At 46.0% G+C, this 22,500-nt stretch overlaps 34 non-coding genes across 34 annotated transcripts; all 34 read right to left on the bottom strand.

The window, feature by feature from the left end:
- Nucleotides 1-424: 424 nt before the first annotated feature.
- LOC123419294 lies at nucleotides 425-543 on the bottom strand. Its single transcript, XR_006618333.1, has one exon. It is a non-coding gene; the product is annotated as a 5S ribosomal RNA (ribosomal RNA).
- Nucleotides 544-862: 319 nt separating this feature from the next.
- Nucleotides 863-981, bottom strand: LOC123419213. The gene has a single exon (XR_006618261.1). It is a non-coding gene; the product is annotated as a 5S ribosomal RNA (ribosomal RNA).
- A 341-nt stretch (nucleotides 982-1,322) lies between these two features.
- LOC123419249 lies at nucleotides 1,323-1,438 on the bottom strand. Its single transcript, XR_006618293.1, has one exon. It is a non-coding gene; the product is annotated as a 5S ribosomal RNA (ribosomal RNA).
- A 352-nt stretch (nucleotides 1,439-1,790) lies between these two features.
- Nucleotides 1,791-1,909, bottom strand: LOC123419280. The gene has a single exon (XR_006618320.1). It is a non-coding gene; the product is annotated as a 5S ribosomal RNA (ribosomal RNA).
- A 317-nt stretch (nucleotides 1,910-2,226) lies between these two features.
- On the bottom strand, nucleotides 2,227-2,345 carry LOC123419283. The gene has a single exon (XR_006618323.1). It is a non-coding gene; the product is annotated as a 5S ribosomal RNA (ribosomal RNA).
- A 414-nt stretch (nucleotides 2,346-2,759) lies between these two features.
- On the bottom strand, nucleotides 2,760-2,878 carry LOC123419204. The gene has a single exon (XR_006618252.1). It is a non-coding gene; the product is annotated as a 5S ribosomal RNA (ribosomal RNA).
- Nucleotides 2,879-3,195: 317 nt separating this feature from the next.
- Nucleotides 3,196-3,314, bottom strand: LOC123419286. Its single transcript, XR_006618326.1, has one exon. It is a non-coding gene; the product is annotated as a 5S ribosomal RNA (ribosomal RNA).
- Nucleotides 3,315-3,679: 365 nt separating this feature from the next.
- LOC123419240 lies at nucleotides 3,680-3,798 on the bottom strand. Its single transcript, XR_006618286.1, has one exon. It is a non-coding gene; the product is annotated as a 5S ribosomal RNA (ribosomal RNA).
- Nucleotides 3,799-4,253: 455 nt separating this feature from the next.
- Nucleotides 4,254-4,372, bottom strand: LOC123419259. The gene has a single exon (XR_006618300.1). It is a non-coding gene; the product is annotated as a 5S ribosomal RNA (ribosomal RNA).
- Nucleotides 4,373-5,381: 1,009 nt separating this feature from the next.
- LOC123419290 lies at nucleotides 5,382-5,500 on the bottom strand. Its single transcript, XR_006618329.1, has one exon. It is a non-coding gene; the product is annotated as a 5S ribosomal RNA (ribosomal RNA).
- Nucleotides 5,501-6,552: 1,052 nt separating this feature from the next.
- Nucleotides 6,553-6,671, bottom strand: LOC123419285. Its single transcript, XR_006618325.1, has one exon. It is a non-coding gene; the product is annotated as a 5S ribosomal RNA (ribosomal RNA).
- Nucleotides 6,672-7,704: 1,033 nt separating this feature from the next.
- Nucleotides 7,705-7,823, bottom strand: LOC123419188. The gene has a single exon (XR_006618237.1). It is a non-coding gene; the product is annotated as a 5S ribosomal RNA (ribosomal RNA).
- Nucleotides 7,824-8,432: 609 nt separating this feature from the next.
- Nucleotides 8,433-8,551, bottom strand: LOC123419266. The gene has a single exon (XR_006618306.1). It is a non-coding gene; the product is annotated as a 5S ribosomal RNA (ribosomal RNA).
- A 362-nt stretch (nucleotides 8,552-8,913) lies between these two features.
- LOC123419268 lies at nucleotides 8,914-9,032 on the bottom strand. Its single transcript, XR_006618309.1, has one exon. It is a non-coding gene; the product is annotated as a 5S ribosomal RNA (ribosomal RNA).
- A 359-nt stretch (nucleotides 9,033-9,391) lies between these two features.
- Nucleotides 9,392-9,510, bottom strand: LOC123419258. The gene has a single exon (XR_006618299.1). It is a non-coding gene; the product is annotated as a 5S ribosomal RNA (ribosomal RNA).
- Nucleotides 9,511-10,016: 506 nt separating this feature from the next.
- Nucleotides 10,017-10,135, bottom strand: LOC123419159. Its single transcript, XR_006618210.1, has one exon. It is a non-coding gene; the product is annotated as a 5S ribosomal RNA (ribosomal RNA).
- A 756-nt stretch (nucleotides 10,136-10,891) lies between these two features.
- Nucleotides 10,892-11,010, bottom strand: LOC123419270. The gene has a single exon (XR_006618311.1). It is a non-coding gene; the product is annotated as a 5S ribosomal RNA (ribosomal RNA).
- A 365-nt stretch (nucleotides 11,011-11,375) lies between these two features.
- Nucleotides 11,376-11,494, bottom strand: LOC123419257. Its single transcript, XR_006618298.1, has one exon. It is a non-coding gene; the product is annotated as a 5S ribosomal RNA (ribosomal RNA).
- A 452-nt stretch (nucleotides 11,495-11,946) lies between these two features.
- Nucleotides 11,947-12,065, bottom strand: LOC123419167. The gene has a single exon (XR_006618217.1). It is a non-coding gene; the product is annotated as a 5S ribosomal RNA (ribosomal RNA).
- A 365-nt stretch (nucleotides 12,066-12,430) lies between these two features.
- Nucleotides 12,431-12,549, bottom strand: LOC123419197. The gene has a single exon (XR_006618246.1). It is a non-coding gene; the product is annotated as a 5S ribosomal RNA (ribosomal RNA).
- A 317-nt stretch (nucleotides 12,550-12,866) lies between these two features.
- LOC123419265 lies at nucleotides 12,867-12,985 on the bottom strand. The gene has a single exon (XR_006618305.1). It is a non-coding gene; the product is annotated as a 5S ribosomal RNA (ribosomal RNA).
- A 341-nt stretch (nucleotides 12,986-13,326) lies between these two features.
- Nucleotides 13,327-13,445, bottom strand: LOC123419186. The gene has a single exon (XR_006618235.1). It is a non-coding gene; the product is annotated as a 5S ribosomal RNA (ribosomal RNA).
- A 317-nt stretch (nucleotides 13,446-13,762) lies between these two features.
- On the bottom strand, nucleotides 13,763-13,881 carry LOC123419264. The gene has a single exon (XR_006618304.1). It is a non-coding gene; the product is annotated as a 5S ribosomal RNA (ribosomal RNA).
- Nucleotides 13,882-14,716: 835 nt separating this feature from the next.
- LOC123419281 lies at nucleotides 14,717-14,835 on the bottom strand. The gene has a single exon (XR_006618321.1). It is a non-coding gene; the product is annotated as a 5S ribosomal RNA (ribosomal RNA).
- Nucleotides 14,836-15,182: 347 nt separating this feature from the next.
- LOC123419256 lies at nucleotides 15,183-15,301 on the bottom strand. Its single transcript, XR_006618297.1, has one exon. It is a non-coding gene; the product is annotated as a 5S ribosomal RNA (ribosomal RNA).
- A 332-nt stretch (nucleotides 15,302-15,633) lies between these two features.
- On the bottom strand, nucleotides 15,634-15,752 carry LOC123419183. Its single transcript, XR_006618232.1, has one exon. It is a non-coding gene; the product is annotated as a 5S ribosomal RNA (ribosomal RNA).
- Nucleotides 15,753-16,354: 602 nt separating this feature from the next.
- Nucleotides 16,355-16,473, bottom strand: LOC123419199. Its single transcript, XR_006618247.1, has one exon. It is a non-coding gene; the product is annotated as a 5S ribosomal RNA (ribosomal RNA).
- Nucleotides 16,474-17,767: 1,294 nt separating this feature from the next.
- On the bottom strand, nucleotides 17,768-17,886 carry LOC123419227. The gene has a single exon (XR_006618274.1). It is a non-coding gene; the product is annotated as a 5S ribosomal RNA (ribosomal RNA).
- A 604-nt stretch (nucleotides 17,887-18,490) lies between these two features.
- Nucleotides 18,491-18,609, bottom strand: LOC123419297. Its single transcript, XR_006618336.1, has one exon. It is a non-coding gene; the product is annotated as a 5S ribosomal RNA (ribosomal RNA).
- Nucleotides 18,610-18,947: 338 nt separating this feature from the next.
- Nucleotides 18,948-19,066, bottom strand: LOC123419260. Its single transcript, XR_006618301.1, has one exon. It is a non-coding gene; the product is annotated as a 5S ribosomal RNA (ribosomal RNA).
- Nucleotides 19,067-20,716: 1,650 nt separating this feature from the next.
- LOC123419165 lies at nucleotides 20,717-20,835 on the bottom strand. Its single transcript, XR_006618216.1, has one exon. It is a non-coding gene; the product is annotated as a 5S ribosomal RNA (ribosomal RNA).
- A 344-nt stretch (nucleotides 20,836-21,179) lies between these two features.
- LOC123419194 lies at nucleotides 21,180-21,298 on the bottom strand. Its single transcript, XR_006618243.1, has one exon. It is a non-coding gene; the product is annotated as a 5S ribosomal RNA (ribosomal RNA).
- A 341-nt stretch (nucleotides 21,299-21,639) lies between these two features.
- On the bottom strand, nucleotides 21,640-21,758 carry LOC123419255. Its single transcript, XR_006618296.1, has one exon. It is a non-coding gene; the product is annotated as a 5S ribosomal RNA (ribosomal RNA).
- Nucleotides 21,759-22,267: 509 nt separating this feature from the next.
- Nucleotides 22,268-22,386, bottom strand: LOC123419191. The gene has a single exon (XR_006618240.1). It is a non-coding gene; the product is annotated as a 5S ribosomal RNA (ribosomal RNA).
- Nucleotides 22,387-22,500: the final 114 nt, after the last annotated feature.

The following is a 22,500-nucleotide window of genomic DNA, read 5'->3' as shown; positions in this document are numbered from 1 at the left end:
AGAGAGGGAGCGGTGAAATTCTTGTGTTAAACTCGTCTCCGTTGTCGAGGCAAATGTGGCAATGGACATGGGAGGGGCAAGCTAAAAGATATCACAAACGTCAAAAATAAGAAAACTAGTAAACGTCAAAAATAAGAAAACGAGGTCATATAGATCACGGTTCCGCGTCATCCTTGTCACGTGGCGCAAAAATATATTTAAAAAGGGGAATGCAACACGAGGAGGGAGCGGTGAAATTCTTGTGTTAAACTCGTCTCCGTTGTCGAGGCAAATTTGGCAATGGAGGGTAGAGGGGCAAGCTAAAAGATATCACAAACGTCAAAAATAAGAAAACTAGTAAACGTCAAAAATAAGAAAACGAGGTCATATAGATCACGGTCCCGCGTCATCCTTGTCACGTGGCGCAAAAATATATTTAAAAAGGGGAATGCAACACGAGGACTTCCCAGGAGGTCACCCATCCTAGTACTACTCTCGCCCAAGCACGCTTAACTTCGAAGTTCTGATGGGATCCGATGCTTTAGTGCTGGTATGATTGCATCCAACATGCAACTATCTATTTGTTCCTTATGCTTGCCCCTACTACTACTACTACTACTACTACTACTACTACTAGTCGTTGGGTGTCATGCGCGGTGGGAAAAGTCATAGAGGTCGTGGCGGTGCTCGTGTTGTCGGGGTAGAGAGGGAGCGGTGAAATTCTTGTGTTAAACTCGTCTCCGTTGTCGAGGAAAATGTGGCAATGGACACGGGAGGGGCAAGCTAAAACATATCACAAACGTCAAAAATAAGAAAACGAGGTCATATAGATCACGGTCCCGCGTCATCCTTGTCACGTGGCGCAAAAATATATTTAAAAAGGGGAATGCAACACGAGGACTTCCCAGGAGGTCACCCATCCTAGTACCACTCTCGCCCAAGCACGCTTAACTTTGAAGTTCTGATGGGATCCGATGGTTTAGTGCTGGTATGATTGCATCCAACATGCAACTATCTATTTGTTCCTAATGCTTGCCCCTACTACTACTACTACTACTACTACTACTACTAGTCGTTGGGTGTCATGCGCGGTGGGAAAAGTCATAGAGGTCGTGGCGGTGCTCGTGTTGTCGGGGTAGAGAGGGAGCGGTGAAATTCTTGTGTTAAACTCGTCTCCGTTGTCGAGGAAAATGTGGCAATGGACACGGGAGGGGCAAGCTAAAACATATCACAAACGTCAAAAATAAGAAAACTAGTAAACGTCAAAAATAAGAAAACGAGGTCATATAGATCACGGTCCCGCGTCATCCTTGTCACGTGGCGCAAAAATATATTTAAAAAGGGGAATACACGAGGACTTCCCAGGAGGTCACCCATCCTAGTACTACTCTCCCCCAAGCACGCTTAACTTCGGAGTTGTGATGGAATCCGGTGCTTTAGTGCTGGTATGATCGCATCCAACATGAAACTATCTATTTGTTCCTTATGCTTTCCCGTACTACTACTACTACTACTACTACTACTACTACTACTACTACTAGTCGTTGGGTGTCATGCGCGGTGGGAAAAGTCACAGAGGTCGTGGCGGTGCTCGTGTTGTCGGGGTAGAGAGGGAGCGGTGAAATTCTTGTGTTAAACTCGTCTCCGTTGTCGAGGCAAATGTGGCAATGGACACGGGAGGGGCAAGCTAAAACATATCACAAACGTCAAAAATAAGAAAACTAGTAAACGTCAAAAAAAGAAAACGAGGTCATATAGATCACGGTCCCGCGTCATCCTTGTCACGTGGCGCAAAAATATATTTAAAAAGGGGAATGCAACACGAGGACTTCCCAGGAGGTCACCCATCCTAGTACTACTCTCGCCCAAGCACGCTTAACTTCGGAGTTCTGATGGGATCCGGTGCTTTAGTGCTGGTATGATCGCATCCGACATGCAACTATCTACTTGTTCCTTATGCTTGCCCCTACTACTAGTCGTTGGATGTCATGCGCGGTGGGAAAAGTCACAGAGGTCGTGGCGGTGCTCGCGTTGTCGGGGTAGAGAGGGAGCGGTGAAATTCTTGTGTTAAACTCGTCTCCGTTGTCGAGGCAAATGTGCCAATGGACACGGGAAGGGCAAGCTAAAACATATCACAAACGTCAAAAATAAGAAAACTAGTAAACGTCAAAAATAAGAAAACGAGGTCATATAGATCACGGTCCCGCGTCATCCTTGTCACGTGGCGCAAAAATATATTTAAAAAGGGGAATGCAACACGAGGACTTCCCACGAGGTCACCCATCCTAGTACTACTCTCGCCCAAGCACGCTTAACTTCGGAGTTCTCATGGGATCCAGTGCTTTAGTGCTGGTATGATCGCATCCGACATGCAACTATCTATTTGTTCCTTATGCTTGCCCCTACTACTACTACTACTAGTACTACTACTACTACTACTAGTCGTTGGGTGTCATGCGCGGTGGGAAAAGTCACACAGGTCGTGGCGGTGCTCGTGTTGTCGGGGTAGAGAGGGAGCGATGAAATTCTTGTGTTAAACTCGTCTCCGTTGTCGAGGCAAATGTGGCAATGGACACGGGAGGGGCAAGCTAAAACATATCACAAACGTCAAAAATAAGAAAACTAGTAAACGTCAAAAAATAGAAAACGAGGTCATATAGATCACTGTCCCGCGTCATCCTTGTCACGTGGCGCAAAAATATATTTAAAGAAAACGAGGTCATATAGATCACGGTCCCGCGTCATCCTTGTCACGTGGCGCAAAAATATATTTAAAAAGGGGAATGCAACACGAGGACTTCCCAGGAGGTCACCCATCCTAGTACTACTCTCGCCCAAGCACGCTTAACTTCGTAGTTCTGTTGGGATCCGGTGCTTTAGTGCTGGTATGATCCCATCCGACATGCAACTATCTATTTGTTCCTTATGCTTGCCCCTACTACTAGTCGTTGGATGTCATGCGCGGTGGGAAAAGTCACAGAGGTCGTGGTGCTGCTCGCGTTGTCGGGGTAGAGAGGGAGCGGTGAAATTCTTGTGTTAAACTCGTCTCCGTTGTCGAGGCAAATGTGCCAATGGACACGGGAAGGGCAAGCTAAAACATATCACAAACGTCAAAAATAAGAAAACTAGTAAACGTCAAAAATAAGAAAACGAGGTCATATAGATCACGGTCCCGCGTCATCCTTGTCACGTGGCGCAAAAATATATTTAAAAAGGGGAATGCAACACGAGGACTTCCGAGGAGGTCACCCTTCCTAGTACTACTCTCGCCCAAGCACGCTTAACTTCGGAGTTCTGATGGGATCCGGTGCTTTAGTGCTGGTATGATCGCATCCGACATGCAACTATCTATTTGTTCCTTATGCTTGCCCCTACTACTACTACTACTAGTACTACAACTACTACTACTACTACTAGTACTACTACTAGTCGTTGGGTGTCATGCGCGGTGGGAAAAGTCACAGAGGTCGTGGCGGTGCTCGTGTTGTCGGGGTAGAGAGGGAGCGGTGAAATTCTTGTGTTAAACTCGTCTCCGTTGTCGAGGCAAATGTGGCAATGGACACGGGATGGGCAAGCTAAAACATATCACAAACGTCAAAAATAAGAAAACTAGTAAACGTCAAAAATAAGAAAACGAGGTCATATAGATCACGGTCCCGCGTCATCCTTGTCACGTGGCGCAAAAACATATTTAAAAAGGGGAATGCAACAAGAGGACTTCCCAGGAGGTCACCCATCCTAGTACTACTCTCGCCCAAGCACGCTTAACTTTGGAGTTATGATGGGATCCGGTGCTTTAGTGCTGGTATGATAGCATCCGACATGCAACTATCTATTTGTTCCTTATGCTTGCCCCTACTACTACTACTACTAGTACTACTAGTACTACTACTACTACTACTAGTACTACTACTACTACTACTATTACTACTACTACTACTACTACTACTACTACTATTACTACTACTACTACTACTACTACTACTACTACTAGTAGTAGTAGTCGTTGGGTGTCATGCGCGGTGGGAAAAGTCACAGAGGTCGTGGCGGTGCTCGTGTTGTCGGGGTAGAGAGGGAGCGGTGAAATTCTTGTGTTAAACTCGTCTCCGTTCTCGAGGCAAATGTGGCAATGGACACGGGAGGGGCAAGCTAAAACATATCACAAACGTCAAAAATAAGAAAACTAGTAAACGTCAAAAAAAAGAAAACGAGGTCATATAGATCACGGTCCCGCGTCATCCTTGTCACATGGCGCAAAAATATATTTAAAAATGGGAATGCAACACGAGGACTTCCCAGGAGGTCACCCATCCTAGTACTACTCTCGCCCAAGCACGCTTAACTTCGGAGTTCTCATGGGATCCGGTGCTTTAGTGCTGGTATGATCGCATCCGACATGCAACTATCTATTTGTTCCTTATGCTTGCCCCTACTACTACTACTACTACTACTACTACCAGTACTACTACTACTACTACTACTACTACTACTACTACTACTACTACTACTACTACTACCTAGTACTACTACCTACTACTACTACTACTACTACCTACTACTACTACCACTACTACTACCACTACTACTACTACTACTACTACAACTACTACTACCACTACTACTACCACTAATACTACCACCACCACTACTACTACTACTACTACCACTACTACTACTACGACTACTACTACTACTGCTCCTGCTGCTCCTGCTACTCCTACTGCTCCTGCTACTCCTCCTGCTCCTGCTACTCCTCCTGCTCCTGCTCCTGCTACTGCTCCTGCTACTACTCCTGCTCCTGCTCCTGCTCCTGCTACTGCTCCTGCTACTACTACTGCTCCTACTACTATTACTGCTAGTACTCCTCCTGCTACTACTCCTGCTACTGCTACTCCTGCTACTCCTGCTACTGCTACTCCTGCTCCTACTCCTGCTACTACTACTCCTGCTACTGCTACTCCTGCTACTCCTGCTACTGCTACTCCTGCTACTCCTACTCCTGCTACTCCTACTGCTGCTACTACTGCTACTGCTGCTGCTACTGCTGCTACTGCTGCTGCTGCTGCTGCTGCTGCTACTGCTACTGCTACTTCTACTGCTACTACTACTGCTACTACTACTACTACTACTACTACTACTACTAGTCGTTGGGTGTCATGCGCGGTGGGAAAAGTCACAGAGGTCGTGGCGGTGCTCGTGTTGTCGGGGTAGAGAGGGACCGGTGAAATTCTTGTGTTAAACTCGTCTCCGTTGTCGAGGCAAATGTGCCAATGGACACGGGAGGGGCAAGCTAAAACATATCACAAACGTCAAAAATAAGAAAACTAGTAAACGTCAAAAATAAGAAAACGAGGTCATATAGATCACGGTCCCGCGTCATCCTTGTCACGTGGCGCAAAAATATAATGCAACACGAGGACTTCCCAGGAGGTCACCCATCCTAGTACTACTCTCGCCCAAGCACGCTTAACTTCGGAGTTCTCATGGGATCCGGTGCTTTAGTGCTGGTATGATCGCATCCGACATGCAACTATCTATTTGTTCCTTATGCTTGCCCCTACTACTACTACTACTACTACTACTACTACCAGTACTACTACTACTACTACTACTACTACTACTACTACTACTACTACTACTACTACTACTACTACTACCTAGTACTACTACCTACTACTACTACTACTACTACCTACTACTACTACCACTACTACTACCACTACTACTACTACTACTACTACAACTACTACTACCACTACTACTACCACTAATACTACCACCACCACCACTACTACTACTACTACCACTACTACTACTACGACTACTACTACTACTGCTCCTGCTGCTCCTGCTACTCCTACTGCTCCTGCTACTCCTCCTGCTCCTGCTACTCCTCCTGCTCCTGCTACTACTCCTGCTCCTGCTACTACTCCTGCTCCTGCTCCTGCTACTACTACTGCTCCTGCTACTACTACTGCTCCTACTACTATTACTGCTACTACTCCTCCTGCTACTACTCCTGCTACTGCTACTCCTGCTACTCCTGCTACTGCTACTCCTGCTCCTACTCCTGCTACTACTACTCCTGCTACTGCTACTCCTGCTACTCCTGCTACTGCTACTCCTGCTACTCCTACTCCTGCTACTCCTACTGCTGCTACTGCTGCTACTGCTGCTGCTACTGCTGCTACTGCTGCTGCTGCTGCTGCTGCTGCTGCTACTGCTACTGCTACTTCTACTGCTACTACTACTGCTACTACTACTGCTACTACTACTACTACTACTACTACTACTACTACTAGTCGTTGGGTGTCATGCGCGGTGGGAAAAGTCACAGAGGTCGTGGCGGTGCTCGTGTTGTCGGGGTAGAGAGGGACCGGTGAAATTCTTGTGTTAAACTCGTCTCCGTTGTCGAGGCAAATGTGCCAATGGACACGGGAGGGGCAAGCTAAAACATATCACAAACGTCAAAAATAAGAAAACTAGTAAACGTCAAAAATAAGAAAACGAGGTCATATAGATCACGGTCCCGCGTCATCCTTGTCACGTGGCGCAAAAATATATTTAAAAAGGGGAATGCAACACGAGGACTTCCCAGGAGGTCACCCATCCTAATACTACTCTCGCCCAAGCACGCTTAACTTCGGAGTTCTCATGGGATCCGGTGCTTTAGTGCTGGTATGATCGCATCCGACATGCAACTATCTATTTGTTCCTTATGCTTGCCCCCTACTACTACTACTACTACTACTACTACTACTACTACTACTACTACTACTACCAGTACTACTACTACTACTACTACTACTACTACTACTACTACTACCTAAGTACTACTACCTACTACTACTACTACTACTACCTACTACTACTACCACTACTACTACCACTACTACTACTACTACTACTACAACTACTACTACCACTACTACTACCACTAATACTACCACCACCACTACTACTACTACTACTACCACTACTACTACTACGACTACTACTACTACTGCTCCTGCTGCTCCTGCTACTCCTACTGCTCCTGCTCCTGCTACTCCTCCTGCTCCTGCTACTACTCCTGCTCCTGCTACTACTCCTGCTCCTGCTCCTACTACTACTACTGCTCCTGCTACTACTACTGCTCCTACTACTATTACTGCTACTACTCCTCCTGCTACTACTCCTGCTACTGCTCCTCCTGCTACTCCTGCTACTGCTACTCCTGCTCCTACTCCTGCTACTACTACTCCTGCTACTGCTACTCCTGCTACTCCTGCTACTGCTACTCCTGCTACTCCTACTCCTGCTACTCCTACTGCTGCTACTGCTGCTACTGCTGCTGCTACTACTGCTGCTGCTGCTGCTGCTGCTGCTGCTACTGCTACTGCTACTTCTACTGCTACTACTACTGCTACTACTACTGCTACTACTACTACTACTACTACTACTACTACTACTAGTCGTTGGGTGTCATGCGCGGTGGGAAAAGTCACAGAGGTCGTGGCGGTGCTCGTGTTGTCGGGGTAGAGAGGGACCGGTGAAATTCTTGTGTTAAACTCGTCTCCGTTGTCGAGGCAAATGTGCCAATGGACACGGGAGGGGCAAGCTAAAACATATCACAAACGTCAAAAATAAGAAAACTAGTAAACGTCAAAAATAAGAAAACGAGGTCATATAGATCACGGTCCCGCGTCATCCTTGTCACGTGGCGCAAAAATATATTTAAAAAGGGGAATGCAACACGAGGACTTCCTAGGAGGTCACCCATCCTATTACTACTCTCGCCCAAGAACGCTTAACTTCGGAGTTCTGATGGGATCCGGTGCTTTAGTGCTGGTATGATCGCATCCGACATGCAACTATCTATTTGTTCCTTATGCTTGCCCCTACTACTACTACTACTACTAGTACTACTACTACTATTAGTCGTTGGGTGTCATGCGCGGTGGGAAAAGTCACAGAGGTCGTGGCGGTGCTCGTGTTGTCGGGGTAGAGAGGGAGCGGTGAAATTCTTGTGTTAAACTCGTCTCCGTTCTCGAGGCAAATGTGGCAATGGACACGGGAGGGGCAAGCTAAAACATATCACAAACGTCAAAAATAAGAAAACTAGGAAACGTCAAAAATAAGGAAACGAGGTCATATAGATCACGGTCCCGCGTCATCCTTGTCACGTGGCGCAAAAATATATTTAAAAAGGGGAATGCAACACGAGGACTTCCCAGGAGGTCGTGGCGGTGCTCGTGTTGTCGGGGTAGAGAGGGAGCGGTGAAATTCTTGTGTTAAACTCGTCTCCGTTCTCGAGGCAAATGTGGCAATGGACACGGGAGGGGCAAGCTAAAACATATCACAAACGTAAAAAATAAGAAAACTAGTAAACGTCAAAAATAAGAAAACGAGGTCATATAGATCACGGTCCCGCGTCATCCTTGTCACGTGGCGCAAAAATATATTTAAAAAGGGGAATGCAACACGAGGACTTCCCAGGAGGTCACCCATCCTAGTACTACTCTCGCCCAAGCATGCTTAACTTCGGAGTTCTGATGGGATCCGGTGCTTTAGTGCTGGTATGATCGCATCCGACATGCAACTATCTATTTGTTCCTTATGCTTGCCCCTACTACTACTGCTACTACTGCTACTACTGCTACTACTACTACTACTACTACTAGTCGTTGGGTGTCATGCGCGGTGGGAAAAGTCAGAGAGGTCGTGGCGGTGCTCGTGTTGTTGGGGTAGAGAGGGAGCGGTGAAATTCTTGTGTTAAACTCGTCTCCGTTGTCGAGGCAAATGTGGCAATGGACACGGGAGGGGCAAGCTAAAACATATCACAAACGTCAAAAATAAGAAAACTAGTAAACGTCAAAAATAAGAAAACGAGGTCATATAGATCACGGTCCCGCGTCATCCTTGTCACGTGGCGCAAAAATATATTTAAAAAGGGGAATGCAACACGAGGACTTCCCAGGAGGTCACCCATCCTAGTACTACTCTCGCCCAAGCACGCTTAACTTCGGAGTTCTGATGGGATCCGGTGCTTTAGTGCTGGTATGATCGCATCCGACATGCAACTATCTATTTGTTCCTTATGCTTGGCCCTACTACTACTACTAGTACTACTACTACTACTACTAGTACTACTACTACTAGTCGTTGGGTGTCATGCGCGGTGGGAAAAGTCACAGAGGTCGTGGCCGTGCTCGTGTTGTCGGGGTAGAGAGGGAGCGGTGAAATTCTTGTTTTAAACTCGTCTCCGTTGTCGAGGCAAATGTGGCAATGGACACGGGAGGGGCAAGCTAAAACATATCACAAACGTCAAAAATAGGAAAACTAGTAAACGTCAAAAAAAAGAAAACGAGGTCATATAGATCACGGTCGCACGTCATCCTTGTCACGTGGCGCAAAAATATATTTAAAAAGGGGAATGCAACACGAGGACTTCCCAGGAGGTCACCCATCCTAGTACTACTCTCGCCCAAGCACGCTTAACTTCGGAGTTCTCATGGGATCCGGTGCTTTAGTGCTGGTATGATCGCATCCGACATGCAACTATCTATTTGTTCCTTATGCTTGCCCCTACTACTACTACTACTAGTACTACTACTACTACTACTACTAGTAGTAGTAGTAGTAGTACTACTACTACTACTACTACTACTACTACTACTACTACTACTACTACTACTAGTAGTAGTAGTAGTACTACTACTACTACTACTACTACTACTACTACTACTACTACTACTACTACTACTAGTAGTAGTAGTAGTAGTAGTCGTTGGGTGTCATGCGCGGTGGGAAAAGTCACAGAGGTCGTGGCGGTGCTCGTGTTGTCGGGGTAGAGAGGGAGCGGTGAAATTCTTGTGTTAAACTCGTCTCCGTTCTCGAGGCAAATGTGGCAATGGACACGGGAGGGGCAAGCTAAAACATATCACAAACGTCAAAAATAAGAAAACTAGTAAACGTCAAAAAAAAGAAAACGAGGTCATATAGATCACGGTCCCGCGTCATCCTTGTCACGTGGCGCAAAAATATATTTGAAAAGGGGAATGCAACACGAGGACTTCAAAGGAGGTCACCCATCCTAGTACTACTCTCGCCCAAGCACGCTTAACTTCGGAGTTCTGATGGGATCCGATGCTTTAGTGCTGGTATGATCGCATCCGACATGCAACTATCTATTTGTTCCTTATGCTTGCCCCTACTACTACTACTACTACTACTACTACTACTACTACCAGTACTACTACTACTACTACTACTACTACCAGTACTACTACTACTACTACTACTACTACTACTACTACTACTACTACTACTACTACCAGTACTACTACTACTACTACTACTACTACTACTACTACTACTACTACTACTACTACTACTAGTCGTTTGGTGTCATGCGCGGTGGGAAAAGTCACAGAGGTCGTGGCGGTGCTCGTGTTGTCGGGGTAGAGAGGGACCGGTGAAATTCTTGTGTTAAACTCGTCTCCGTTGTCGAGGCAAATGTGCCAATGGACACGGGAGGGGCAAGCTAAAACATATCACAAACGTCAAAAATAAGAAAACTAGTAAACGTCAAAAATAAGAAAACGAGGTCATATATATCACGGTCCCGCGTCATCCTTGTCACGTGGCGCAAAAATATATTTAAAAAGGGGAATGCAACACGAGGACTTCCCACGAGGTCGTGGCGGTGCTCGTGTTGTCGGGGTAGAGAGGGAGCGGTGAAATTCTTGTGTTAAACTCGTCTCCGTTGTCGAGGCAAATGTGACAATGGACACGGGAGGGGCAAGCTAAAACATATCAAAAACGTCAAAAATAAGAAAACTAGTAAACGTCAAAAATAAGAAAACGAGGTCATATAGATCACGGTCCCGCGTCATCCTTGTCACGTGGCGCAAAAATATATTTAAAAAGGGGAATGCAACACAAGGAGTTCCCAGGAGGTCACCCATCCTAGTACTACTCTCGCCCAAGCACGCTTAACTTCGGAGTTCTGATGGGATCCGGTGCTTTAGTGCTGGTATGATCACATCCGACATGCAACTATCTATTTGTTCCTTATGCTTGCCCCTACTACTACTACTACTAGTACTACTACTACTACTACTACTACTACTACTACTACTAGTCGTTGGGTGTCATGCGCGGTGGGAAAAGTCACAGAGGTCGTGGCGGTGCTCGTGTTGTCGGGGTAGAGAGGGAGCGGTGAAATTCTTGTGTTAAACTCGTCTCCGTTGTCGAGGCAAATGTGGCAATGGACACGGGAGGGGCAAGCTAAAACATATCACAAACGTCAAAAATAAGAAAACTAGTAAACGTCAAAAATAAGAAAACGAGGTCATATAGATTACGGTCCCGCATCATCCTTGTCACGTGGCGCAAAAATATATTTAAAAAGGGGAATGCAACACGAGGACTTCCCAGGAGGTCACCCATCCTAGTACTACTCTCGCCCAAGCACGCTTAACTTCGGAGTTCTCATGGGATCCGGTGCTTTAGTGCTGGTATGATCGCATCCGACATGCAACTATCTATTTGTTCCTTATGCTTGCCCCTACTACTACTACTACTACTACTACTACTACTACTACTACTACTACTACTACTACTACTACTACTACTACTACTACTACTACTACTACTACTACTACTACTACTACTACTACTACTACTACTACTACTACTACTACTACTACTAGTCGTTGGGTGTCATGCGCGGTGGGAAAAGTCACAGAGGACGTGGCGGTGCTCGTGTTGTCGGGGTAGAGAGGGAGCGGTGAAATTCTTGTGTTAAACTCGTCTCCGTTCTCGAGGCAAATGTGGCAATGGACACGGGAGGGGCAAGCTAAAACATATCACAAACGTCAAAAATAAGAAAACTAGTAAACGTCAAAAAAAAGAAAACGAGGTCATATAGATCACGGTCCCGCGTCATCCTTGTCACGTGGCGCAACAATATATTTAAAAAGGGGAATGCAACACGAGGACTTCCCAGGAGGTCACACATCCTAGTACTACTCTCGCCCAAGCACGCTTAACTTCGAAGTTCTGATGGGATCCGGTGCTTTAGTGCTGGTATGATCGCATCCGACATGCAACTATCTATTTGTTCCTTATGCTTGCCCCTACTACTACTACTACTACTAGTACTACTACTACTACTACTACTACTACTACTACTAGTCGTTGGGTGTCATGCGCGGTGGGAAAAGTCACAGAGGTCGTGGCGGTGCTCGTGTTGTCGGGGTAGAGAGGGAGCGGTGAAATTCTTGTGTTAAACTCGTCTCCGTTCTCGAGGCAAATGTGGCAATGGACACGGGAGGGGCAAGCTAAAACATATCACAAACGTCAAAAATAAGAAAACTAGTAAACGTCAAAAAAAAGAAAACGAGGTCATATAGATCACGGTCCCGCGTCATCCTTGTCACGTGGCGCAAAAATATATTTAAAAAGGGGAATGCAACACGAGGACTTCACAGGAGGTCACCCATCCTAGTACTACTCTCGCCCAAGCACGCTTAACTTCGGAGTTCTGATGGGATCCGGTGCTTTAGTGCTGGTATGATCGCATCCGACATGCAACTATCTATTTGTTCCTTATGCTTGCCCCTACTACTAGTCGTTGGATGTCATGCGCGGTGGGAAAAGTCACAGAGGTCGTGGCGGTGCTCGCGTTGTCGGGGTAGAGAGGGAGCGGTGAAATTCTTGTGTTAAACTCGTCTCCGTTGTCGAGGCAAATGTGCCAATGGACACGGGAAGGGCAAGCTAAAACATATCACAAACGTCAAAAATAAGAAAACTAGTAAACGTCAAAAATAAGAAAACGAGGTCATATAGATCACGGTCCCGCGTCATCCTTGTCACGTGGCGCAAAAATATATTTAAAAAGGGGAATGCAACACGAGGACTTCCCAGGAGGTCACCCATCCTAGTACTACTCTCGCCCAAGCATGCTTAACTTCGGAGTTCTGATGGGATCCGGTGCTTTAGTGCTGGTATGATCGCATCCGACATGCAACTATCTATTTGTTCCTTATGCTTGGCCCTACTACTACTACTAGTACTACTACTACTACTAGTCGTTGGGTGTCATGCGCGGTGGGAAAAGTCACAGAGGTCGTGGCGGTGCTCGTGTTGTCGGGGTAGAGAGGGAGCGGTGAAATTCTTGTGTTAAACTCGTCTCCGTTCTCGAGGCAAATGTGGCAATGGACACGGGAGGGGCAAGCTAAAACATATCACAAACGTCAAAAATAAGAAAACTAGTAAACGTCAAAAAAAAGAAAACGAGGTCATATAGATCACGGTCCCGCGTCATCCTTGTCACGTGGCGCAAAAATATATTTAAAAAGGGGAATGCAACACGAGGACTTCACAGGAGGTCACCCATCCTAGTACTACTCTCGCCCAAGCACGCTTAACTTCGGAGTTCTGATGGGATCCGGTGCTTTAGTGCTGGTATGATCGCATCCGACATGCAACTATCTATTTGTTCCTTATGCTTGCCCCTACTACTAGTCGTTGGATGTCATGCGCGGTGGGAAAAGTCACAGAGGTCGTGGCGGTGCTCGCGTTGTCGGGGTAGAGAGGGAGCGGTGAAATTCTTGTGTTAAACTCGTCTCCGTTGTCGAGGCAAATGTGCCAATGGACACGGGAAGGGCAAGCTAAAACATATCACAAACGTCAAAAATAAGAAAACTAGTAAACGTCAAAAATAAGAAAACGAGGTCATATAGATCACGGTCCCGCGTCATCCTTGTCACGTGGCGCAAAAATATATTTAAAAAGGGGAATGCAACACGAGGACTTCCCAGGAGGTCACCCATCCTAGTACTACTCTCGCCCAAGCATGCTTAACTTCGGAGTTCTGATGGGATCCGGTGCTTTAGTGCTGGTATGATCGCATCCGACATGCAACTATCTATTTGTTCCTTATGCTTGGCCCTACTACTACTACTACTACTACTACTACTACTACTACTACTACTACTAGTCGTTGGGTGTCATGCGCGGTGGGAAAAGTCACAGAGGTCGTGGCGGTGCTCGTGTTGTCGGGGTGGAGAGGGAGCGGTGAAATTCTTGTGTTAAACTCGTCTCCGTTGTCGAGGCAAATTTGCCAATGGACACGGGAGGGGCAAGCTAAAACATATCACAAACGTCAAAAATAAGAAAACTAGTAAACGTCAAAAATAAGAAAACGAGGTCATATAGATCACGGTCCCGCGTCATCCTTGTCACGTGGCGCAAAAATATATTTAAAAAGGGGAATGCAACACGAGGACTTCCCAGGAGGTCACCCATCCTAGTACTACTGTCGCCCAAGCACGCTTAACTACGGAGTTCTGATCGCATCCGACATGCAACTATCTATTTTTTCCTTATGCTTGCCCCTACTACTACTACTACTACTAGTACTACTACTACTACTACTACTACTAGTACTACTACTACTACTACTACTACTACTACTAGTCGTTGGGTGTCATGCGCGGTGGGAAAAGTCACACAGGTCGTGGCGGTGCTCGTGTTGTCGGGGTAGAGAGGGAGCGGTGAAATTCTTGTGTTAAACTCGTCTCCGTTGTCGAGGCAAGTGTGGCAATGGACACGGGAGGGGCAAGCTAAAACATATCACAAACATCAAAAATAAGAAAACTAGTAAACGTCAAAAATAAGAAAACGAGGTCATATAGATCACGGTCCCGCGTCATCCTTGTCACGTGGCGCAAAAATATATTTAAAAAGGGGAATGCAACACGAGGACTTCCCAGGAGGTCACCCATCCTAGTACTACTCTCGCCCAAGCACGCTTAACTTCGGAGTTCTAATGAGATCCAGTGCTTTAGTGCTGGTATGATCGCATCCGACATGCAACTATCTATTTGTTCCTTATGCTTGCCCCTACTACTACTACTACTACTACTACTACTACTACTACTAGTCGTTGGGTGTCATACGCGGTGGGAAAAGTCACAGAGGTCGTGGCGGTGCTCGTGTTGTCGGGGTAGAGAGGGAGCGGTGAAATTCTTGTGTTAAACTCATCTCCGTTGTCGAGGCAATTGTGCCAATGGACACGGGAGGGGCAAGCTAAAACATATCACAAACGTCAAAAATAAGAAAACTAGTAAACGTCAAAAATAAGAAAACGAGGTCATATAGATCACGGTCCCGCGTCATCCTTGTCACGTGGCGCAAAAATATATTTAAAAAGGGGAATGCAACACGAGGACTTCCCAGGAGGTCACCCATCCTAGTACTACTCTCGCCCAAGCACGCTTAACTTCGGAGTTCTGATGGGATCCGGTGCTTTAGTGCTGGTATGATCGCATCCGACATGCAACTATCTATTTGTTCCTTATGCTTGCCCCTACTACTACTACTACTACTACTAGTCGTTGGGTGTCATGCGCGGTGGGAAAAGTCACACAGGTCGTGGCGGTGCTCGTGTTGTCGGGGTAGAGAGGGAGCGGTGAAATTCTTGTGTTAAACTCGTCTCCGTTGTCGAGGCAAATGTGGCAATGGACACGGGAGGGGCAAGCTAAAACATATCACAAACGTCAAAAATAAGAAAACTAGTAAACGTCAAAAATAAGAAAACGAGGTCATATAGATCACGGTCCCGCGTCATCCTTGTCACGTGGCGCAAAAATATATTTAAAAAGAGGAATGCAACACGAGGACTTCCTAGGAGGTCACCCATCCTAGTACTACTCTCGCCCAAGCACGCTTAACTTCGAAGTTCTAATGGGATCCGGTGCTTTAGTTCTGGTATGATCGCATCCGACATGCAACTATCTATTTGTTCCTTATGCTTGCCCCTACTACTACTACTACTACTACTACTACTACTACTACTACTACTACTACTACTACTACTACTACTACTACTACTACTACTACTACTACTGCTACTGCTACTACTACTGCTACTACTGCTACTACTGCTACTACTGCTACTACTGCTACTACTGCTACTACTGCTACTACTGCTACTACTGCTACTACTGCTACCACTGCTACTACTACTACCACTGCTACCACTACTACTACTACTACCACTACTACTACCACTACTGCTACCACTACTACTACTACTACTACTACTACTACTAGTCGTTGGGTGTCATGCGCGGTGGGAAAAGTCACAGAGGTCGTGGCGGTGCTCGTGTTGTCGGGGTAGAGAGGGAGCGGTGAAATTCTTGTGTTAAACTCGTCTCCGTTGTCGAGGCAAGTGTGGCAATGGACACGGGAGGGGCAAGCTAAAACATATCACAAACGTCAAAAATAAGAAAACTAGTAAACGTCAAAAATAAGAAAACGAGGTCATATAGATCACGGTCCCGCGTCATCCTTGTCACGTGGCGCAGAAATATATTTAAAAAGGGGAATGCAACACGAGGACGTCCCAGGAGGTCACCCATCCTAGTACTACTCTCGCCCAAGCACGCTTAACTTCAGAGTTCTGATGGGATCCGGTGCTTTACTGCTGGTATGATCGCATCCGACATGCAACTATCTATTTGTTCCTTATGCTTGTCCCTACTACTACTACTACTACTACTACTACTACTACTACTACTACTACTACTACTGCTACTACTGCTACTACTACTGCTACTACTGCTACTACTCCTACTACTGCTACTGCTACTGCTACTGCTACTGCTACTGCTGCTACTTCTACTGCTGCTCCTGCTACTGCTACTGCTGCTCCTGCTACTACTGCTACTGCTACTACTGCTACTGCTACTACTGCTACTTCTACTACTGCTACTGCTACTGCTACTGCTACTGCTACTCCTACTACTACTACTACTACTACTACTACTACTACTACTACTACTACTACTACTACTACTACTACTACTCTACTGCTACTGCTACTGCTACTCCTACTGCTGCTACTCCTACTACTACTACTCCTACTCCTACTTCTACTGCTGCTACTGCTGCTGCTGCTGCTGCTACTGCTACTACTGCTACTACTACTACTACTACTAGTCGTTGGGTGTCAGGCGCGGTGGGAAAAGTCACACAGGTCGCGGCGGTGCTCGTGTTGTCGGGGTAGAGAGGGAGCGGTGAAATTCTTGTGTTAAACTCGTCTCCGTTGTCGAGGCAAATGTGGCAATGGACACGGGAGGAGCAAGCTAAAAGATATCACAAACGTCAAAAATAAGAAAACTAGTAAACGTCAAAAATAAGAAAACTACTGCTACTGCTGCTACTGCTACTGCTGCTCCTGCTACTGCTACTGCTGCTCCTGCTACTACTGCTACTGCTACTACTGCTACTGCTACTACTGCTACTGCTACTACTGCTACTGCTACTGCTACTGCTACTGCTACTGCTACTGCTACTACTACTACTACTACTACTACTACTACTACTACTCCTACTACTACTCTACTGCTACTGCTACTCCTACTGCTGCTACTGCTACTACTACTACTCCTACTCCTACTGCAACTGCTGCTACTGCTGCTGCTGCTGCTACTACTACTACTTCTACTACTACTACTACTACTAGTCGTTGGGTGTCATGCGCGGTGGGAAAAGTCACAGAGGTCGTGGCGGTGCTCGTGTTGTCGGGGTAGAGAGGGAGCGGTGAAATTCTTGTGTTAAACTCGTCTCCGTTGTCGAGGCAAATGTGGCAATGGACACGGGAGGGGCAAGCTAAAACATATCACAAACGTCAAAAATAAGAAAACTAGTAAACGTCAAAAATAAGAAAACGAGGTCATATAGATCACGGTCCCGCGTCATCCTTGTCACGTGGCGCAAAAATATATTTAAAAAGGGAATGCAACACGAGGACTTCCCAAGAGGTCACCCATCCTAGTACTACTCTCGCCCTAGCACGCTTAACTTCTGAGTTTTGATGGGATCCGGTGCTTTAGTGCTGGTATGATCGGATCCCACATGCAACTATCTATTTGTTCCTTATGCTTGTCCCTACTACTACTACTACTACTACTACTACTACTGCTACTGCTACTACTGCTCCTACTGTTGCTACTGCTGCTACTTCTACTGCTACTGCTACTGCTGCTCCTGCTACTGCTACTCCTGCTACTGCTACTGCTGCTCCTGCTACTGCTGCTACTGCTACTGCTACTGCTGCTACTGCTACTATTACTACTGCTACTGCTACTGCTACTGCTACTTCTACTACTACTACTACTACTACTACTACTACTACTACTACTACTACTACTACTGCTGCTGCTACTGCTCCTACTCCTCCTACTGCTACTACTGCTGCTACTGCTCCTACTGCTACTACTGCTACTACTACTACTGCTACTACTAGTCGTTGGGTGTCATGCACGGTGGGAAAAGTCACAGAGGTCGTTGTGGTGCTCGTGTTGTCGGGGTAGAGAGGGAGCGGTGAAATTCTTGTGTTAAACTCGTCTCCGTTGTCGAGGCAAATGTGGCAATGGACACGGGAGGGGCACGAGGTCATATAGATCACGGTCCTGCGTCATCCTTGTCACGTGGCGTAAAAATATATTTAAAAAGGGGAATGCAACACGAGGACTTCCCAGGAGGTCACCCATCCTAGTACTACTCTCGCCCAAGCACGCTTAACGTCGGAGTTTTGATGGGATCCGGTGCTTTAGTGCTGGTATGATCGCATCCGACATGCAACTATCTATTTGTGCCTTATGCTTGCCCCTACTACTACTACTACTACTACTACTACTAGTCGTTGGGTGTCATGCGCGGTGGGAAAAGTCACAGAGGTCGTGGCGGTGCTCGTGTTGTCGGGGTAGAAAGGGAGCGGTGAAATTCTTGTGTTAAACTCGTCTCCGTTCTCGAGGCAAATGTGGCAATGGACACGGGAGGGGCAAGCTAAAACATATCACAAACGTCAAAAATAAGAAAACTAGTAAACGTCAAAAATAAGAAAACGAGGTCATATAGATCATGGTCCCGCCTCATCCTTGTCACGTGGCGCAAAAATATATTTAAAGAGGGGAATGCAACACGAGGACTTCCCAGGAGGTCACCCATCCTAGTACTACTCTCGCCCAAGCACGCTTAACTTCAGAGTTCTGATGGGATCCGGTGCTTTAGTGCTGGTATGATCGCATCCGACATGCAACTATCTATTTGTTCCTTATGCTTGCCCCTAGTACTACTGCTACTACTGCTACCACTACTACTACTACTACTACTACTACTACTACTACTACTACTACTACTACTACTACTACTACTACTACTACTACTACTACTACTACTACTACTACTACTACTACTACTACTACTACTACTACTACTACTACTACTACTACTACTACTACTACTACTACTACTACTACTACTACTACTACTACTACTACTACTACTACTACTACTACTACTACTACTACTACTACTACTACTACTACTACTACTACTACTACTACTACTACTACTACTACTACTACTACTACTACTACTACTACTACTACTACTACTACTACTACTACTACTACTACTACTACTACTACTACTACTACTACTACTACTACTACTACTACTACTACTACTACTACTACTACTACTACTACTACTACTACTACTACTACTACTACTACTACTACTACTACTACTACTACTACTACTACTACTACTACTACTACTACTACTACTACTACTACTACTACTACTACTACTACTACTACTACTACTACTACTACTACTACTACTACTACTACTACTACTACTACTACTACTACTACTTCTTCTTCTTCTTCTTCTTCTTCTTCTTCTACTACTACTACTTCTTCTTCTTCTTCTTCTTCTTCTTCTTCTTCTTCTTCTTCTTCTTCTTCTTCTGCTTGTTCTTCTTCTTCTTCTTCTTCTTCCTCTTCTTCCTCTTCTTCTTCTTCTTCTACTACTGTTACTACTACTACTACTACTACTACTACAACTACTACTACTACTACTACTACTACTACTACTACTACTACTAGTCGTTGGGTGTCATGCGCGGTGGGAAAAGTCACAGAGGTCGTGGCGGTGCTCGTGTTGTCGGGGTAGAGAGGGAGCGGTGAAATTATTGTGTTAAACTCGTCTCCGTTCTCGAGGCAAATGTGGCAATGGACACGGGAGGGGCAAGCTAAAACATATCACAAACGTCAAAAATAAGAAAACTAGTAAACGTCAAAAATAAGAAAGCTACAGCTACTGCTGCTCCTGCTACTGCTACTGCTGCTCCTGCTACTACTGCTACTTCTACTACTGCTACTGCTACTACTGCTACTCCTACTACTGCTACTGCTACTGCTACTACTACTGCTACTACTACTACTACTACTACTACTACTACTACTACTACTCCTACTACTACTCTACTGCTACTGCTACTGCTACTCCTACTGCTGCTACTGCTACTACTACTACTCCTACTCCTACTGCTACTGCTGCTACTGCTGCTGCTGCTGCTGCTGCTACTGCTACTACTGCTACTACTACTACTACTACTAGTCGTTGGGTGTCATGCGCGGTGGGAAAAGTCACAGAGGTCGTGGCAGTGCTCGTGTTGTCGGGGTAGAGAGGGAGCGGTGAAATTCTTGTGTTAAACTCGTCTCCGTTGTCGAGGCAAATGTGGCAATGGACACGCGAGGGGCAAGCTAAAACATATCACAAACGTCAAAAATAAGAAAACTAGTAAACGTCAAAAATAAGAAAACGAGGTCATATAGATCACGGTCCCGCGTCATCCTTGTCACGTGGCGCAAAAATATATTTAAAAAGGGGAATGCAACACGAGGACTTCCCAGGAGGTCACCCATCATAGTACTACTCTCGCCCAAGCACGCATAACTTCGAAGTTCTGATGGGATCCGGTGCTTTAGTGCTGGTATGATCGCATCCGACATGCAACTATCTATTTGTTCCTTATGCTTGCCCCTACTACTACTACTACTACTACTACTACTACTACTAGTCGTTGGGTGTCATGCGCGGTGGGAAAAGTCACAGAGGTCGTGGCGGTGCTCGTGTTGTCGGGGTAGAGAGGGAGCGGTGAAATTCTTGTGTTAAACTCGTCTCCGTTCTCGAGGCAAATGTGGCAATGGACACGGGAGGGGCAAGCTAAAACATATCACAAACGTCAAAAATAAGAAAACTAGGAAACGTCAAAAATAAGAAAACGAGGTCATATAGATCACGCTCCTGCGTCATCCTTGTCACGTGGCGCAAAAATATATTTAAAAAGGGGAATGGAACACGAGGACTTCCCAGGAGGTCACCCATCCTAGTACTACTATCGCCCAAGCACGCTTAACTTCGGAGTTCTGATGGGATCCGGTGCTTTAGTGCTGGTATGATCGCATACAACATGCAACTATCTATTTGTTCCTTATGCTTGCCCCTACTACTACTGCTACTACTGCTACTACTGCTAGTCGTTGGGTGTCATGCGCGGTGGGAAAAGTCACAGAGGTCGTGGCGGTGCTCGTGTTGTCGGGGTAGAAAGGGAGCGGTGAAATTCTTGTGTTAAACCCGTCTCCGTTGTTGAGGCAAATGTGGCAATGGACACGGGAGGGGCAAGCTAAAACATATCACAAACGTCAAAAATAAGAAAACTAGTAAACGTCAAAAATAAGAAAACGAGGTCATATAGATCACGATCCCGCGTCATCCTTGTCACGTGGCGCAAAAATATATTTAAAAAGGGGAATGCAACACGAGGACTTCCCAGGAGGTCACCCATCCTAGTACTACTCTCGCCCAAGCACGCTTAACTTCGGAGTTCTGATGGGATCCGGTGCTTTAGTGCTAGTATGATCGCATCCGACATGCAACTATCTATTTGTTCCTTATGCTTGCCCCTACTACTACTACTGCTACTGCTACTGCTACTGCTACTGCTACTGCTGCTGCTGCTACTGCTTCTACTGCTACTGCTACTCCTACTCCTACTCCTACTCCTCCTCCTCCTCCTCCTCCTCCTACTACTACTACTACTACTATTACTACTACTACTACTACTACTACTACTACTACTACTACTACTACTACTACTACTACTAGTCGTTGGGTGTCATGCGCGGTGGGAAAAGTCACAGAGGTCGTGGCGGTGCTCGTGTTGTCGGGGTAGAGAGGGAGCGGTGAAATTCTTGTGTTAAACTCGTCTCCGTTGTCGAGGCAAATGTGGCAATGGACACGGGAGGGGCAAGCTAAAACATATCACAAACGTCAAAAATAAGAAAACTAGTAAACGTCAAAAATAAGAAAACGAGGTCATATAGATCACGGTCCCGCGTCATCCTTGTCACGTGGCGCAAAAATATATTTAAAAAGGGGAATGCAACAATAGGACTTCCGAGGAGGTCACCCATCCTAGTACTACTCTCGCCCAAGCACGCTTAACTTCGGAGTTCTGATGGGATCCGGTGCTTTAGTGCTGGTATGATCGCATCCGACATGCAACTATCTATTTGTTCCTTATGCTTGCCCCTACTAATACTACTACTACTACTACTACTACTACTACTACTAGTCGTTGGGTGTCATGCGCGGTGGGAAAAGTCACAG

Source organism: Hordeum vulgare, unplaced genomic scaffold, assembly GCF_904849725.1.
Source record: "Hordeum vulgare subsp. vulgare unplaced genomic scaffold, MorexV3_pseudomolecules_assembly, whole genome shotgun sequence".
Taxonomy (NCBI): Eukaryota; Viridiplantae; Streptophyta; class Magnoliopsida; order Poales; family Poaceae; genus Hordeum; species Hordeum vulgare.
Note: the sequence above shows the minus strand (reverse complement) of the source record. Positions and strands in the feature narration are given on the sequence as shown.